Source organism: Mugil cephalus, chromosome 4, assembly GCF_022458985.1.
Source record: "Mugil cephalus isolate CIBA_MC_2020 chromosome 4, CIBA_Mcephalus_1.1, whole genome shotgun sequence".
NCBI lineage: Eukaryota > Metazoa > Chordata > Actinopteri > Mugiliformes > Mugilidae > Mugil > Mugil cephalus.
Window position 1 is genome coordinate 12,708,416 of NC_061773.1, and position 19,269 is coordinate 12,727,684.

General features: G+C 40.9%; 1 protein-coding gene across 2 annotated transcripts in view; it reads left to right on the forward strand.

Moving 5' to 3' along the window:
- The first annotated feature begins 898 nt into the window (after positions 1-898).
- Positions 899-19,269, forward strand: part of rap1gapb (RAP1 GTPase activating protein b) — a 94,263-nt gene continuing 75,892 nt past the window's right edge. The window contains exon 1 of one of the 2 annotated variants that reach the window (XM_047583398.1): positions 899-1,271. The gene's annotated coding sequence lies outside the window, so the exon portion shown is untranslated. The remainder of the gene's footprint in view (positions 1,272-19,269) is intronic. The other variant, XM_047583402.1, reaches the window with a different exon arrangement.

Here is a 19,269-nt window from a genome sequence, read left to right on the forward strand (position 1 = left end):
AACGCGGATGGAGAAGGATGAAAAGGAGCTAGTTCTTGGCAATCCATAATGTGCGGCTTTGACAGAAAAATCTGTAGCCTTACTAGGTCTGTCAAAGAAAAGTGGCTGAATTGTCACTGCTGAAGCAGACTAGCCCTGGCTATTTACTACCATACTATGTTCTGCTTATCTGCAGAAACATTTTGAGAGGGAAATGGACAAGAAAGAGGGTTACCTCAGCCACCAGAGCTTGGCTTGTCTGCTAGCTGCCAAGGGGCAGGAAGCTTTTGACATTTGTTATTTTAAGAACCGCATCTGCTCCAGCGACAGTCGAAAAGCTTTCGGTTGCTTGACATAAAATGAACTATTTTAAAAGCCCATTCAACCTTCGACCCCGATTTCAAACGTATGTCTAAATCTAAAATTATGCTTTGGTGAGTCAGTCGCAGCACCTTTTATCCCCGACTCTTGTCATTTCGCTCGCTGGTTTCGTGTGGCTTCACGCAGCATCAGACTGAAATCCCTTCACATCAGCAGTGCCAGAGGCGCAGAATGACACGAAAGATGGATGAGGTTTTAACGGTTGAGGAGGGGACGCTGAGCAGGAGGCTGGAGGGGTCTCTTGAAGTGGGAAGTGAAGGGAAAAAGTGTGTGAGGAAAACTCCTGAAGCTGCTTTACTCCGTGTATGAGTCACACTTGTGTGAAAATGATCTGTCCCTGAATTACCTCCCTCACAAATATTCCTAGCTTGCCAAGGGATTCATTCACAGAATCAAATCGTATGCAGAGTATGTAGGGCGAACGTGTGTGTTTTCCCCAGCTGTTTAAAAAGCTGCATAGTAAGCTGCAGCGTTGTTAGAGTGTGTGTGTTTGTGTGTGTTTGTGTTTGTGTGTGTGTGCGCGTGTGCGTGCGCGTGCGTGTGTATGTGTGGATGGATGGAGGAGTAGAGGGGAGCGCATTGGACGCCGCGGAATGGTCACATGACAGTGACAGCATGTGCGATTTAAAAGAAAGGAAAATAGAGACTTGAGCATCAGTGGAGGATCAGGGAGAGACCATACGCTCACCTCTCTGCTCTGCTGGCTGTGAACGGGGCCAGCGGCTCTAATCCGCTTCTTCCCCCCCTTTTTTTTTCTTCCGTTCTTTTTAAATCCGCCTTTACACCTGTGATACAATAACGATTCCCTCCCTCAGAGCTTCTGCAAAATAAACCATTGCCCTACCTTTGTTCATCATAACCACAGCAGAGAGAGGCAGCGCGCACGGACGGAGGCACAATTCACCGAAAAGGTAAGAGACCGTAACTTTTTTCCCCCAAAACATTCATTGTTGCACAGGTATTTGTTAATTGACTCTTTGTGCTCTCGCGTTGTTCAGCGTGGACACGCCGTTGTTGTTTTAATCTTGCAACATTTTAAACACGTCATGCGCGCTGTGGCAGAGCACCTGACAAAGGAAGATGAAGCCAGCGCAGAGCAGTAGCTTAAACAGTGTTGTAAAATGCCAGATATGTGTGTGCATATTTACGTTTACATTTTATGAGTGTGTGTGCCACAAGATTAGATTAGGTTCAGTTACTGCAGCAGCCTAATTGAACATTTCATGTATAATGGATTTAGCCTTTGCCAGTAAATATTAAAATCCCCATTTCCAATTAGGAATTCGCAAATACCTCAGAAAATGTAAGACATGCATTTCATTTGAATGGCTTAGCGTGCTGGAAGTAATCCTGATTAACTTAACAAACAGCCCAACTCCCTGCATTTCATTTCTGCTTTATTTTCATTCATTGATGGGTTTCAAATTTATGGAAGCTTAACAAATTGCAAAAAAGCTCAGCCTTAGATATTTGCAGTCAAATTAAAACTAGACAGTGCCTGGGAGCAAAGCACTCAGCACATTTCTATTGGCTGGCCAACCCACCTTTCCACCTGCTACTATTTAATTTGGGTGTTCCCACCTCCCATCTTTTGATGTCCATAGAGTGAGGATCTTGTTTAATTTTGTCCCAAACTTCACAGAGAGCGAGTAGATGGTATTAATGTGATGCTTCCACAGTCCATCTGGGGAACACGTGTCTACATCTTTAACCCTAGCCCCGAGTATCTGCCGAGGTGCCAACTCGCATTATAGCCTGGTCACACCTGTGACAGTCTGGTCCATCATCTTTACTCAAACTCAAACCTACTCTCTCCTCTCGTTTACTTTTTACATAATCATCCTAAATAGGATTCATAACTAGCTTTAATCTTCACAGATTTTTCAGTAGATAATAATTAAAATGAAGAAAAAAGTGTGAACTCGTATGATCTTCAGCTTTGTATTTACTGCATGCTGAAATGAAGGCAGTACAATGTACTCCTGCTCAGTCACCTACTGTTGATGACATGAAGATAAAACGAATCTGTTCGCACAGTCAGAATAGATAATTGTTTATTTAAACTGTTGTAATCTCGTTAATGTTTCCTGTTAACGAAGGCGCGATTTAATCAGCTGAATGGCTTTTATTTCTCCAACGTAAAATGTCCTTCACAAGCAATTTAGATCTTTGAGGCACTGATACACTAATCCACATCAGTTTATACAAATGAACCTTACTTTAATTACTCGAAGGCTCTGGTCTATAGAGGTTTTCACTTTGCTGGTGGAAACAAATGAATACTCAGTGATTTAGATCGGTACTTGCAGAACTTCGTGAAATCAACAGATGTTTAGTAGCAAACTGATGTGTAGACTTTAAATATAATTATGTGACAACACTAACAGTAATTACAAGGAACCAAGACTAAACATACAGGATTTGTAAACTGAGTAATAAGAGAAATGTACTGCAGCCTTGTTGGTATAGTTTTGTTTGACTGCAGCTGTGTCCTCCTATGCCGGGTTTCCATGTTCTCCCTGTACCTGCATGGCTCCGGCCTCCCACAGTATAAAGACTTGCACGTAATAGATGATGGTTGGATGGATGGATGGACAGCTTATCACATTTATTTAAAATCAAGGTGTCGCTTTGAAGCATCTCATAACTAGTCATTAAGTAAAAGATGCCTTTAAATGGGGTTGGGTTTATCGTGTTTTTCAGTGGATGGCAATTTTATTTCTTTGTCATTTCTTTGTTTATGTTAAAGTTCTCGCTCTTAAAGAAGCTGATTCAAGTCCAATTTTCTTTGCTTTGGATTCTCTTAAATGTACTGTGGAGAATTCTCTCAGTCAGTCAGCCTTTAAATTTCCTGTTCTTTGTCACCTGCTGGCCATCGCCATCAAGGAGTGTCGTTGCTATGGGGTGGGGGTGCCACTGGATGCCTTAGTAACATTCACACAAATGCCAGGTCCAAAAATTTCTAGCAGAGTATTGTATTGTCACAAAATGGTCAATGCTATAAACCCCTTCATGGTTTGTAAACAGTGTGATGTTTTTTGAGGGGCGGGGTTTAACTGGTGGCAACACATCTCAAACATTATAGCTTGTGAAAGGCGGGTAGCATATTTTAATGGACTGGTTTGGCACGTATGGATAAGGAAAATGAATATTTTAGAGAATATACTAATACTCTCACTCCCCAAGACCTTGAGAGTTATTTTAAAAAGTTGACTCTGACACTCACCGACTCCTACGCTCTCACTTACTGGATTGATGATTTGACCAAAGCAGAACACAGAAGGGACCAAGTCTGGTCTGTCTTTATCAAGTGAAGCCTCTCCAACAAAGATATTACAAGAGGTGGACCCACTGTGGAGGGAACGTAGTAAATGCAACTTCTGCTTGGACACTGCTGAAACGTGCAACTAACGTTACATTACCTAGCAGTTAGCATTAACCTGTAATAAGAAACCCCTGGATAACCATTAACTTAACGTAATTTCAGTCACAATTTAGTTTAACCCATAATGTTTTCCAGGCCGAAACTGACGATGTGTTGCATATTAATCTGACATGATATGAAGTGTGTGCGTTGTTGATTGTCTCACTCCGATTCTTTCTTTTAATCGGCAAAGCCAAAACAAAGTTGTCTACGACTGGCAGTGGCTGGTGTGTGATAAAACTTCAAGTCAGTGTTTTTGATTTTTTGGTTCTAGCACCAGAAAATACAGTGAGATGACATTTTTATGGTTAAAAGTAACAGCGTTTGCCTCAAGCTTCCCCCTGTTTTGCCTCCAGCTAACGCCGTGATGTCACAGTGACATAGGCCATGAAGAGATCTATTTACCTCTCCAGTTAGTGGTTTTAATGCTGTGGCTGATCAGTGTCACACACACACGTGCAGTAGATCTGCATTTATCACATCCATTTGTATACACAGAGAAGGGAACACGCATGGAGCAGTGAAGAGCCACAACTTCCCAAACTTCCAACATCTGGCTTAAACCCAGGACCCTCAGACTGAGTCTCCTGTTCGACCAGCTGAGCCACTGCTGATATGTTATCCATAAATTAAAGAGGTTGTTGCCTCATGGTTGATGTTTGACAATGAAAGAAAGCAACCTCAGACCCAGATGGTGAATGATGATGGCAGCTGCACTGAACTGCGTTCACAAAGATAGCTATGCAGTGAGCATAGACTCTTGAACTATCAAAGCCACTTTTCCCTCACTGTCAACTTGAACTTCCTAAAAGATTAAAACATTTAATTCACACCAGCCTGCAAATGTCTTTATGCTCCCGTGGTGTGAACTACTCCGCTCTCAACAATGAACCACATCATTTTCACTCTTGTTCTGTGGCACTTAGTGGGAAAACACAATCCAAAGATACACAAGAGGAAGCTGCTTTCAGGTATTCCATCATCAAAATTAAACACCGTTGCTTTCACAATAGCTTAACTTTGCTCCGCTTTGTGTTTTCGCTCTTTTTGTTCCCCTTTTTGACGTTGCCGCGAAAATGCAGGCAGCCTTACATTGACATGACTTTCATTTAAGTGCCTGTGATGATGGGTTTCCATAATCCCTAAAGCTTTTATTCTTCAGTTCCTCCTCTGTTTAGAAATTATTCTAGTTGAACATTCACCTTGTGGACTCATGCCTCTTCATATTCAAGCTGTAAACAAACAGAGTATATGCCTCAGGACAAGCATTTCCACACGTAATGGTATGCAAATGTTCCTGGAATGACCCAGAACTACATGTACTTGCACAGTTGTTGCCTGCATAAAAATGCTAGTAGCTCTTAGAAGCTATAATAAATGTAAAGTAAAATTAAATCATAAAAGGGCACTTTGTTGTTACAAGTGCCCCATGCTGACTATTATAAGTAGGTACAGTAGCTATTAATGGCAAGTGTCTCACAATATTAAGAACATTCAAGGACGTTTAAAGGAAAAAAAAGAGAAAGAAGTGCAAAGCTGTTGACATATTCTGCATAAGGCAGGTTGAGTATGTAATTAACATCAAAATTGTAGACTCTCTGAGGCCTCACTGACACACCGCTGGTCTCATTTTGATAAATCAGTTAGGATGGGTGCCGGTTGTTACCGAGTGGCTGGAGGGATCCCTGCATTATTCATGATGAAGTTTTTTGTTGCCTATCGTCTTTTATTTTATAGTCGGCGTGATGGCACAGCAGACTTGGAACAGGACTGGAAGTCACGCCAGAGTCTGTCTAGAAATTATATAATCACATTTGACTTTAATTACCCATTCAAACAGATATTCTTGCTCTGCAGCAATGCAAATCCAAAAAAAAAATAAATAAATAAATAAATCTTCAAACTCACTGCAGAGTTTTGCTTCAAACAACTAAAACCATTTCAGCTTTTCTAAATGTACCTGTGGCATAAAAAAATACTAAACTGTTTGAGTTTTCCTATCTACGAGAACGCAGAACAAAACAGCCGTTTGTAAATGACGATATAATGTGATTATTGGGTTATTCAAGCAATGAGGAATGCACATTCATTATTTCGCAACACAGGAGAAAATACGCCTTATTTTTAAAAATATTTAAGAGTGATGAAGCAGTCGTTATTAACTGTATTGGCTTCATTACTGCTCCACTAGCAGTGGTGTTCATCCTTCCAACAGCTCAACTCTGTGCGAAGGAGCGTGGGAGCAAATAACATTTCTTTTTGTATGTTTTTATATATATTTCATCCTCCTTTAGAAGAATCTTGGTTTCTTTAAATATTTGTAAGAAAATCTGACCCAAAAATGTTTTTCCCCATCATAACAGTGCTTCTGAGCAAACACTTTAACGTAGCTGGTTGGAACCTGAGGTGAGCAACTCTATGGGCACCAGAATAAACATGATATAAATCTGTGATTTAATTCAGGTATTTAATTGCTAACTAAATGAAACATGAACTACAAAAAAAAAAAGAAACTTTATCTATTTATTAGCCTATATATCTAAAATTATAAGAAATGGGAGAAGGAAACCTTCACATAGTGGCATGCTGCGTGTGTCTGAGGCACCAAATAAAATGAGGCCTTTCACATTTAGTAAATGTCTCTGAAGGCGAGGTTGCTTTTATGACCAACAGGTGACCTAACCCCAATCTCACACGTACACACACGCACACTCATGCAAGTCTCAGGTTGACCAATTCTGCACTGAATCAGACAAACCTCGATTCTCCTCATTCTGTCGGCCGACATTGAATTTCACACAGGATGAAAAGATGAAAGGAAAATGTTGGTATGTTAAGCCTGTGAGCCATAGAAGAAAGACAGGTGAAAGGCAGAGGGAAAAATAAATGTTAAACATCTGGCATGTAAACAAGTAATGTTGCTTTAAATGTCATGCCATCTTTGCGTGTACATGACATATGATGGTGTACATATGTAATATGCCATAAACCCAGGTGTGATTGTTCTGTTTATTGGTGCAACCACGGCTATCCTTCCTGCATTTAATTGTGCACAAAGGTAAACAACATAGCTACAATAACAAGACAAATCTCTGTGTAACTAACAGTAATGATTAATGAGTTCTCCCATCGATTTCTGAAAGAAACGCCTCTGCTGAGCCGGAGGATCGATGTCCTTGTTGTTGCACAGCAGGAAATCCAGTGCTTCACAGCACAGAGCAACGGAAAAAAAGAGCAAATTCATAGCTATCCTACTCCATGTACGTTGCCAAAAGTATTCACTCATCTGTCCAAATAACTGAATTCAGGTATTCCTATCACTTCCATGGCCACAGGTGTATAAAGTCAAGCACCTAGGCAGGCAGACTGCTTCTACAAACATTTGTGAAAGAATGGATCGCTCTCAGGAGAAGAGCGAATTCCAGCGTGGTATTGTGATATGATGGCATCTGTGCCACCTGACTGCGTTGTGCCAAGTGGGAAGTTTGGTGGAGGGGGGATTATGGGGTTAGGAAACTCTGAATGCTTCAGCATACCAAGAGATTTTGGACAGTTCCATGCTCCTGACTTTGTGGGAACAGTTTGGGGGCGGCCCCTTCCTGTTCCAACATGACTGCGGACCAGTGCACAAAACAAGGTCCATAAGAAGTGACTTTGGTGTGGAAGAACTTGATTCGTCTGCACAGAATCCTGACCTTAACCTGGTAGAACACCTTTGGGATGAATTAGACTGAAGTCTTCTCATCTAACATAACCTTGCAAATATACTTCTGGAAAAATGGTTAAAATTCCCATAAACACCTAATAAACCTTGAGGAAAGTCTACCCCAGAAGAGTTGAAGCTGTTATAGCTGTTAAGTGTGGGCCAACGTCATATTAAACCCTAAGGATTAAAAATGAGATGTCTCTTTTGTCCATGTGCGTGTAAAGGCAGGTTTTACCAATATTGCGTATTTCATAATGTTACAGCACAATTACCTGTCGGCCTTAGAAAAACCCGTCTCGCTTCTCTGTAAGGACAAAGAGGCTCTTTGTAACGGCTTTGTACACACGTCTCCCTCATGCACTGGATGTTCGGAACAAGATTCAGAGAGGCATTGTTTGGTATGAAGATACTAATATTTTGCACCATCTGGAACACTGCTGTGCACGAATCACACTAGTAACACACTAGTAACCACCACTATTGATCAGTTACTGTATGTTAGGATGAATATCTGATTGAAATCACAACCTCATCGCTGTACATTTTCAGTAAGATCTGAGTTCTCAAGTTTTACTTTTTCTGAAATGACAGAATTTAATTGAAATAATAATGGAATATATTGCAGTGGAGTTCTATAGAGGTTTTTTATACTATGTGTGAGTAGAATATTTACATTCCCAATCATGTTGGGAATTCTTTTTGTTATACCTTTACATTTTCCAACACTGAATTACCTTGTCTTTAGCATGCTAACTCGTTGGCTAGATGACACCAATCTTCTCTTGACTTATGGCTGAAGTTTTGAATGCCAAGCTTTTTGCCTACATGATTTCCCATGGCGTAGCCACAAGTTCACCAGTTCCATTGGAAGATGGCACAAAGTAGGTTAAACACTCACCATGAATACTTTGTTTCACAACAAACCATATTTAACTCCAGCCAAAACAAGCAATGATGCTTTCATATGGGCTTGCGTTAAGTGTGGAAAAAGGCCCTATGAATCCTTTAGGAGGCTGTGGACTAGTGGTTAGAGAAGCAACTCCGGGATTGTGAGGTCTATGAGGTCACTTGATCCAATTCCGTCTATTTCCGTGACTGCCCTGAGCAAGCTCCTAACCCCCCCCACAAACCTCTCCTCAGGCATCTTGCATGGCTGGTTCCTACTCTTAGAGTTGCTCACATGGCTGGTTTTATTGCAGAGAACTACTTCCACGTACATATACAGCATACATGACAAATAAAGCTCACTGAATTGATTTTAATTATGCCTTTGCATTTCCTTCATTAAGTTCCCCAGTGGTTCCCCAGCTTGCTAACCGTAAGGCGTCTCAGGACACAATGTGTTGGTGCTACTTCTTGAACCTAACAAAACTGTAGTGATTGGCTCCCTCAAAGATGGGTGGCAAGTGTCAAACCCTTAACCCAAAAAGTTGCCATGTTTGTGTTGAGGTTACTTGTATCTGCTCTGTTTCTGCGTATAAGACCACTGAGCTGTTGGGTGAGTGTACACGCACATTTTGAAACATCTGATCACAGATGTCTGTCCCTAAAATATGATTAGTAAAAGAATTTATGTAAACCAGATTAATCAGACATGTATTGTTGACATCCATCTACAATTTATAGAGCTGTCACACATCTATTTTCTAGTATTTGTGTCATGGTGTATCAGTCAGTGCGTTTACATGCAGAGCTTAATCGAGCTATGCTCAAAATTCGACTTTCTGACTACAGTCCTCGTCCCAGTTTACATGAGCGCAAGAAAATCGAATAACTGTTCTCCTCTTCCACACTAGGTGGCAATACGTGTCTTTTCAGCGGGTTAATACCACGTTAATACGGCCCGATTTCTGGTTGATCTAATACGCGATATAATAAACAAGAGACGTTCATGCTGCTTTTCAAACAACAACCAGATGGATAATAGTAAAGTTTTTAATCTCTTACGTAATATTCGCGCTATCCCTCAGACGGTTCTTCTAGCGGCTCCGTTTCTCTTCTTCTGCGATTGGCTTTCTTGGAATGTTTGTTCCGGGGTCACACACCAGCGCAGTGGTTGTGGAGCATGCACACACGCATCATCTGATGAAAACTCCAATTCCAAACGCATTATCTGGGTGTCTCAATCGGATAATGAGAACTCTGTGTTTACATGCACTTAAGTTCTCCTGTTATAGTCCGATTAAGGCAATAATTTGTTTTTTCACGTGCATGTAAACGCAGTGAGTGTGACTTTAACTAACCTTTTAAGTATCCCCATTTTGGGGCACTTGATGATGATGATGATGATGATGATGATGATAATTAATTATGGCAAATAGATAAATAGGCCAAAAAGAAGGGAAGAAGTTGGCAAAAAAGGAAACACAAATACAAGTTTAAGGCACTTTATCCATTTGTGTTTCAGTTACATTCGTTTTTTTTTTTATGTCAACATGAATCACTTAAATAGAATATTCAAAGTGGGAAACGGCTAAAATCCGCCGACCCCCACTCGAGAAAATTACAGACACCGACATGTAATTGACTTTAATCAGGTGTCTGAGTGTGACTTCGATATATCTGACACCTGAGCTCTGTCGGTCAGCTAAAGACTCGGGTTCAGTGTCATCATAAATCACCAGGTTTAAGCCAGTGATTGCTGGACCGCAGACAGCAGCTATACTAAAGCTAATAACAGCGTCTGTGTCCCTTTTCACACTAGTTACTTTCATACAATGTATTTATTTTCACAAAGGAAATCCAACAATATGAACGTGATTAGTTATATTCCTCCCTTTACATTTCAACCTCGGCACTTTTGTGTATCGGTGCTAATGCTGCCATTACGAACGGTGCAGATGAATAAAAAATCGATAAGAAAGACAACAGGCACCTTGAAATGCACACATTCAACAGTAATACGGTGCTACCCTTCTAAACACCCAGAGGAGTTTGTTGCTGCACGTTCGTATAGAACTGAATGAACGTATTAAATAACATCACAGTAGAAGAGAGTAGCACCTTATAAAGCTGAGAAATAGATGAGCTATTATGAGCAGCAAAGTTGTTTGGCATTCTGTCACACCATCAGGAATCTCATTTCAGTAACTTTATAGCCAGATAGAAACACTAGACCGGTCTAATCATTCTCTTATTCCAATAATAGCAAGGAGGCTTTTGTCTGCATATGTAATGCACGCCTGCCAGCCAACTTAGCACTCTCTCAAAGACAGGTCGAAGATAAGCGCCGGAGAAAGGACACTGTTTGTTTTTCCTTGTGCCATAGATTTGTTCTTTGATTGTTTTTGCCGCTGTAGTTCAAAGCAACACAGAATCCATTGTCCTCCAAGTATCAGCAGCCTGGAAGAGACATATCAGAAGTTCTTCTGCCTGCATTCTGGTTTTCCAGGATAAGACATTATACAGTCCACTATCGCATTTTGACATTTTTCTGTGAGTTCAAGATATCACTTCGTCTTTGCAGCCTCGGCGAGAAAATGGATATGAGTGTCGTTCTGAATTAAATTCATTCCCTCGTCCATGTCCTCCCGGACGGGGGAGGCGTCAGCAAAGAGAGACAAATTCCGACTGCAATGTGCGACACAGACAGTTCATTAATTTAATAGCCCACACCTAGAAACATGAGTGGCCCCCATGTTTACATGCAGTGATGCTCAGCGTCCCCCTCTGCTTTGAATGGAGGATTTTGAGGAATTTCAACCTGTTCTGTTTCCCATTAATGTGACCGCTGGGGCTCTTTGCACTATGCCTGTGTTGTACCTCCCACCTATGTAATAAAAATTCAGGGAAATTAGGACTAACGCACAACCATGTATATTGGGGCACAAGGAGCTCTTTATAACCTTTTTTTTTTTTTGTAATAAAATAGATAGATGGGACAACCTTTTGACAAAAGAGTTCACATGCTCGGTTTATGGGCATAACAAATTTGACATATTTTTTGTGTGTGTCATATCGGAGGCTGTTGTGCGCCTCCTCAGAAGTGTAACCGCTGTGATTAGTCCAAAATGCCTTTCCTGCGTCTCTGAGACTTGGACGTTCACAGAGTTTACTCTTTTTTTCTTTTTTTTTTTTGCCTCCTACGCACGATCTATTTGGACGTTTTCTACTTTTTCTGCTTGCAGGGAACTGTTGTCCAGCATTTATTAACCTAAACTCCAACATGAGCTGCTCAGTTGTTTGAAGTACACAGAGAAACTCCGCAGAGACGACTAGCCACCAACTGGTGCTCAAGTGGCATAATTACAGAGCGTTGCCTGCTACGGTGTAGGCTCTGCACAGATTGCTTGATATTGCTCTTCTTGCACAGTTGGCTCTGTACCTACTTAGTAGACTGGCTTTGTTTCGGTTGATTTTCAATCTCCCTGCATGGAGCTGGATCAGGAGATGTGTTATTGCCGTTATGCTTTGACAGCTTCCCATTCACTTCAGTGCTGTCTTGTGCAGCATTACTGCGACGTGCACCGATTTATCTTTCTGCTGTACAGCCAGTTTTGTAGATCCAAAGCTTATGAGGCATGTCATTTTCTCTTATTACGTTTGACAGACGTTATTGAGCTCATGAGAGGTGTTCTTTATGGAGAAATCTGCAAAAAAAAAAAAAAAGAGAAAAACTTGTGGTGCAGATCATATCCAGGAGAGGCCTGGATATGTGTTTTGCAGCTTTTCACCATTTACGGATTTGAATCTCAGATTCAAAAGGGATACGACTCACTGACTCATAAAATAGCATGTTATTTGAAAGGTCCAAAAAAGATCAACAACAATTCCAGGGTGTTGTTTCATTAAAAAAAAGGAAGAAAAGAAAATAATCTTAGACATCCTAAATAGGCGTGTTCTTCCAGATCATCGCGGTACTATCTGAAGAACCGAAAATGACAAATGTGCTCTTTTCTGATGATAATGACAGCTCGATTATCTCCCCTAAGTATCCCTGTGCAACCGTTTTTATCACAATTTAAAATGTGCATAATGATTTGCAAATCTAAATTGGTTATGAAACAGAGGGTCACAGTGGGAGTCATTAAATAACACAAACATCAGCAGCCTGGGGTTTGTGCTGGGGCGGAGGATGACACATTCCTTATGGTCTATATTTGTCGAGACTGACAAATCACTGTGCTGTACGAAGGTGGAACACATTGAAACAGTGGATTACAGAGATGGCTTGATTATTGTTTCAGTCCTAACACGGGAATTCTTTTCCTTTTTTTTTTTTTTTTTTTTAAAGAGATGCAGCTTGTCAGCATGTGCATCTAATCCCAGTGATTATTTCAATCCCCTGTTTTGAATGTTTTAGGATGAACAAATAAATGTGTCCATTTTGTTGTCATTCAAAGTGAACAGTCTGCTTGCTGTGAGCCATGGCAATAACATATGCACATTTTTATTGTCCATATACAGTATGAAATACTGGTACGGGAATTATCCTAAAGGTACATTTTAAGAGTGGTGGAGTGGAGTGGTACAGCTGTTAACATATTCAATGTTGTCGTCCCAGGGATGATACTTAATTGTAATTGGTGTGATTAGGAATGTGTGACTGTGCTCTCGTGCTTCATTACTGCAGCGAGGTGAGAAGTTACAATTTTGTAAAGTGGAGGTTAGAGTTTGATCTGATTCTCTTTAAACACTCTTTGGCCTACGCTTTTAGACAGTTAACAAGGTCTTAATATTAGAATTATATATTTTTACCAGAAGTAGTTGTGGCAAACACAGAAGAATTCAAAAAAGAAGAGTTGTGCATTTAGCCACTGTTCTTTTACCTCTGCTTTGTTTGGTTTCCACTAATCCCACAGAAGAACATCATGTGGTTCTTTAGCTCTGATACCGTATGTTCATCAGCTAGTAAGGACGTCATGATACTGGAAAACCTCTGTCAGGACTCTTTCATGATACTGATTTTGCTGCCTCCAAATCAAAATATTTCAAACTAAATCAACATCTTAAAGCCAAAGGTTAATTTTATTTTTTTATTTACAACGTCCCTAGATTCAGCCATTGACTGCACAGCCATCATGAAACATCTCGACAGATGCCAAGTTTTGACTTCTTGTCCCGTCATCTGGTCAGAGTGAGATCTGAAAAACTCCAGTAAACTCTGAATGTTTTACTTCCATCTAATTAAAACTTTAAATTGTGGTGAACAGCATCCCCTTTAAACATGTCCGTTTTAATCATAGTAGTACTACATGGAGTCTGACCTTTACAAAGTTGCAGAAGGTTGCGTTTTAATTACAGCTACAGCCAGGTCCCCGCCAAAGAAACTCTAAGGTGGAAAAAGGTGTAATAGTGGTTTCATGCACATCATGCACACACCACCATGTCGCAGCGGCCGATCAACCAGCACTGACGGTATAAGCGAATAAGCAACATCCCACTTCATGAACTGTCTAAATAAAACAAATGTTAGCCTTTATGAATAAAATGCAGCTGATATATTACACAAACAATACAAGTAACATTTTTTAGGGCGCTTAGTGCTTTGTTTTGATCTGTGAAGTTTCCATACTGGTCCTTGATTGAACAACCCTACTCTTACTATACATGACTCTGGGTTTGTTCCACAGGTTGAGCTTGCAGACCCCATACCATGGAAAAACAACACACATCATGTCTTGGAATGTAATGCATCCCCGTGATATTGGAGTAGTAGTTCATCATCACAGTCACCATAGACTGTAAATAAAGATGGATGGTGGAACTAAAGTGAAACAAGTAGGGCTCATCCTGGTGTCTAACATAACGCTAACATACGTGTTAAATTATTTTCTTGTGTTCTGTAATTTTTGGTAGTTAATATAATTCTGATGCATCTTTAAGTGTGACTTTCGGATGAGTTTCGTTTTAGTCAGAAACAGCATGTGACCTAATGATGACCATGATGACTACCAGTTGCCATGCCAACCACTCCATAAAGCGGTCCCATAGGGCTGTGAGACTAGGAAAAGAATAAGGACGGTGTATATAGTCCAACATTTCTTAATAACTGGTGGAAGTGGAGCAGAGATCAGTATTAATCAAACGAAAAGGTGAGTCTGGGCAAAGTGTTGTCAGGTTATCGATAACGTGGCTCTACTCTTGGACCGTACTGCGTAAATTCTGGATCCAAACTCGCAAGATGGTTCCGCCCATACCTGAATGAGAATAGGGACAATTTGGCCAATTATAGGAAGTGGGGACACGTTGTCAATATTTATAAGCAGTCTGTGGTTCATGCAGTTGCCTGTGATGCTGATTAACAATGACTTAGCCAAAAAACTCAAACCGATAGCGTAAATGCACTGAGGCACTCTGTAGGGCAGACAAGCAGCGGGTCTGATGGTAATTCTTAGGAGTAAGACGTTCTTGATTTATTACCAGATTGATCTGTTCCCTCGTGCGGGGCGTTTATCGACGGAGCGGGATTTCTTAAGTGAAATCCTTTGCAGCTTCTCTCGAAAGCCCCGGTTAAGCAAACAAGGAACAGTCTCTTGTGCTGTGTTCCTGTGGAAAAAGACGAAGGGTAATGGATGACTCTGGAACTGTTGAAAGGTCAGGAGGGAGGAATGAGTTTACTGATAAGAGTCATCATGCTCCTCTGGGGCTGATGGGCAGCACTGGCGCCACAGTCTCTCCCATTACACATACTTCATGAGGACATTGGTTTTGTCACCTCTGTAATTACGGAGCGTAATGGCTGTCACCTCCGACTCCACATACATGCCAAGAGAAAAAAGCTCACATTCTTGCCACAGTGCAGTCATTTTTCACCAGCTACTGAATTTCACCATATGAAGTATTTTTTTGAAAATATATAAATTTAACTGTGTAACATAGAAATGTAAAATATAAATCTATGTACCTCCTTAAATTTGTAAAAATGACAGTTTCCGTAGTATTAGTATTAGGTATTGCTATCGTGAAGTCAACCTCCTGAGGACAGGATTTTGATGCTTGGGTTTTGAAGTCCAACAGTCCAACAACTTGGTAAACTTCTTTCAAAACTTCTTTCAACTGCTCTCTCAAAGTGATCTTTTAGACATTTGATGCGCTGTATTATTTTTTTTTTTTTTCAAAAAAAAGTTGCCTGGAAATGGTTTCTTAAAAGGCTGCAATCAGCAGCAGCTCATGCATTTTAAATATCCCAGGAGGAAGTGTTTTAACACAAAATCACATCAGTGTGGAAATAACAAGATTCTGCCCCGGCTGATATGTTGGGTGCAGCCGGCATCACTGCGTAGATTAAACTTATTCAAACAAATGGCAGCTTTGACTTCTGATTATTTACTGATTCAGATGATTAAGTCAGATTCCTCCGATAGTGTCCTGCAACGCGCAGCATTTCTAAAAGCAATTTACCGCATTGCCTTAAATAAGGAGCGCCGATGTCATTTGACAGCTGAGGAAATTGTTTAAGCCATCATCTGTTAAAGACAACAATGAGCCTTGTCGGGATCTGTCTGATTGAGTTTAACACGTGGCTGAGCAATCAATTAGAGCGTACGTTCACTTACAGGTAATTAATTACAACAGACCATCGCAGGATGTTGGGAAAAGAGAACATGTGTTAGAAGGAGAATTAAAAAAAACAATCATAGTGCAGTCAGGTTTGTCCACACCAGAGCCTGCATCCGGTTGAGGTTGCTTTAAAGTTTCCATCACTGCGGGATAAGTAAATATATATTGACAAGCTGGCTTCAGTTGCTCTCCTTGCAAAGTGAAGAGACCATTGAAATGTTCTAGGTTTTAATGACATTTTTAAAGATCCAGAGCTTCTTGTAAATATAAAAAAATAAAAAGAAAGGAAAGGGACAGTGAAAATGATCTCATCGTGTAATAATAATAAATAAATATAAAATTACCTCATCCGAGGCAAAATAATTTGAGAGCTGGTAAAATATCTGCCGAAGCCTCCACACTGCAGTGACTAATGGACAGCACAAAAACAGGGAAGTCAGTGGTGTAAATCTAAGCCCCCTCTCTTTGTACCAGATATGTGTATCGATGGGATGCTACGATGACGTAATGAAAGAAATTTCAGTTTGCGAGAGCCTGGACCTCGGTGCACCGCTTACAAGCCTGCAGGAGACATGAGTCAGATCTCATGTCTGTGATGACCTGTTTGCCTTCATCTCGCCGCTTCCCCACAAACTTCTCAGACCCTCTGCTGTTACTGTTTCACCACCACAGAGATGAACGCACTGTAATCCTGCTGCAGATGGTTGATAGAGACGTTTTGGTTTATGAGTTAAATCTAATACGGCAGTGGACAGACACGTGCTTTATCTTTCTGTAAAGCACAGAATTGGGCGTCTGACTCACGTCTCTCAAACCTCACGAAGTAGCAGCACTGCTTCCTCCTCACTTTTGCGTCCAGGGAAACTGCTGCCCATCGTGTAGAGCCCAACTTTCCCCATTTCGCCACATGTACACTCAGTTCTTATGCTTACTCATACACAGCCATGCAGAGAGCATGCTGTTTGCGAAATGTCACGAGATAAGCAATGCCGCCTTGCTGCTCGCCACAGAGCCAAGACAGGAGGAAAATACAATTACAGTAATGGGGAGTTAAGATGGCGCGTGCTGTGGCCTCCCCACAGCAGGTACTGGAGACCTTTACCTAAGGTGTGACTGCAAAGGACAGCATTTGCAAACATATTATTTATTTTCTAGTCTCCTCATAGTCTATCACCATTGTTTATTGACGCCTACCAAGACAGAATCCCCAGGCAAAGCTGTCTTATGACTAAAACATGCCAGTCACAAACACATGCTGGTTCAGATAGATAAGATGGATGCTATAGGTTATGGCTCTTGGATTCTTAGGCAAATGATTCTCATACAGACAGTTGCTGCATGTACATTAATGCTAGTATGCAGCTAATAATGACAATATTCTAATAATGATAATAATTAATAATTAACCATCTGGGTTGGAATAGATTGGGCTGACTAGCCAGCCTTTCATAATCCGTTCAGTAGCAAAAATGTGCCTAATGTAATGTAAACTATGTAAGCGAATGAGCTGATTGTGTCTCTGTAGTTGGAATTAATACAGTATTTTTTGCGCATGCTTACCCCACGTGCAGTAAACATTAAGTCACGTTACAGTTTTCCTGGAAGGGTAGAAACATGGTTGGAAAGCAAGACGTCGCCTGGAAAAAAGAAAAAGCTGGAATCAATGTGTGCAACACTGACAACGTGGGTCTGTTATTCAGTTATTTTTTGATGATGTGCAATATGTAAATACAACTTCAGATCAGATAATTCTATTTAGTGTAAATGTAAACGCAATCAGTGCAAAGTTTTCCACATTGTACAGAGTGTACCTGTATCTGTGTTCACCTCAGCTTTATTGCTTTTTATATGGAGTTTTAATTTAATTGAACCTCCAGCCAACCTCCAATCTCCAAGGTCTTGTATTGATGATGAAAGAGTCTGACCACTGCACAAAGCCACATATCCCAAAGATTCTCAATAGGGTTCAGGTTTGGACTCTCCACTCCACGATTTGAACCTGATGAATCCTGGCGTTGTCGTCTTGGAATATGTCTGTGTCATCACGGAAGAAAAATCCATTGATGGAACAACCTGGTCATTCAGTAAATTCAGGTAGTCAGCTGACCTCATTCTTTGGGCAAAATGTTGCTGGACCTAGACCTGAACAACTGCAGCAACCCCCAGACCATAGCACTGCCCCACAGGTCGGTACAATAGACACTAGACATGATGGGGGCATCACTTCACCTGCCTCGCTTCTTACCCCGATCACTCTGGAACAGGGTAAATCTGCACTCATCAGATCTCAGGACCTTCTTCCATTGATTATGGTCAGTCTTTATGCTCCCTAACAAATTGAAGCCTTTTTTCCTGGTTAGCCTCACTGATTAGTGGTTTTCTTAAGACTACACAGCTGATCAGTCCCAATCCCTTTAGTTTCCTTCACATTGATGTGTGGAAATGATCTTACTTTCACTATCAAACATAGCCCTGAGTTCTACTATTGTTTTTCTTCGATTTGATTTCACCAAACTTTTAAGTGATCATCGATCATGATCAATCAGGATATTTGATGCATGTGAACAGACTGGCAGTTTTCCACGACCACATTATGTGTCTTTCCACATGGTTGTATAAGAAATGAGAAGTTACTCATTGCATCAATTGGGGTTAAATAACTTGTTGCCAGCTGAAAGATAATCGCCCATGCAGTAATTATCCAATAGGAGGCTTGTACCTATTTGCCCACTTAAATATTTTGTCCAAGTTGTGTAATTCTTGTAGGAGTTTAGAGACCGAATGCAGAGTTGAAAGAGATTAAACTTTGCCAGGTGTCCAAAAACACAAACTCGGTGACAATGGTTATACTTAATTTATGGAGGAGGAATAAGGAGAGCATTTATTGCTAGTTTAAGCTGAATAGCTGAAGAAGCTAATCTGCTGTGAGGCAGCCACATTTTCAATTTCAATTAAAAAAAACATCTTGTGCCGTCGAGTCCCTAGAGCTTTCTTACATAGACATGGTGTGCAGAACCCAGACACTGCCTTGCATGGATTTAAAAAAGTTTCTTTCAGAAGCTGAGAATGGAAGGTCACAAAAGCCGGAGATGACGAAGCTGATTCTGAGCCTCACGGTGAAGCTAGACAGGTTACTGGCAGAGTCTGGCAGGTAAATAAATGACTGTAGGCAGAGCCAGCTGAAGAACTGGCTGAAGAGAGGAATGAGGTTGAGCTGGAGCGTGGCTGCCATGGAGAGCTGAGCCAAGGAGTGCGGGGTGGAAGGGAGCCTAGCAAG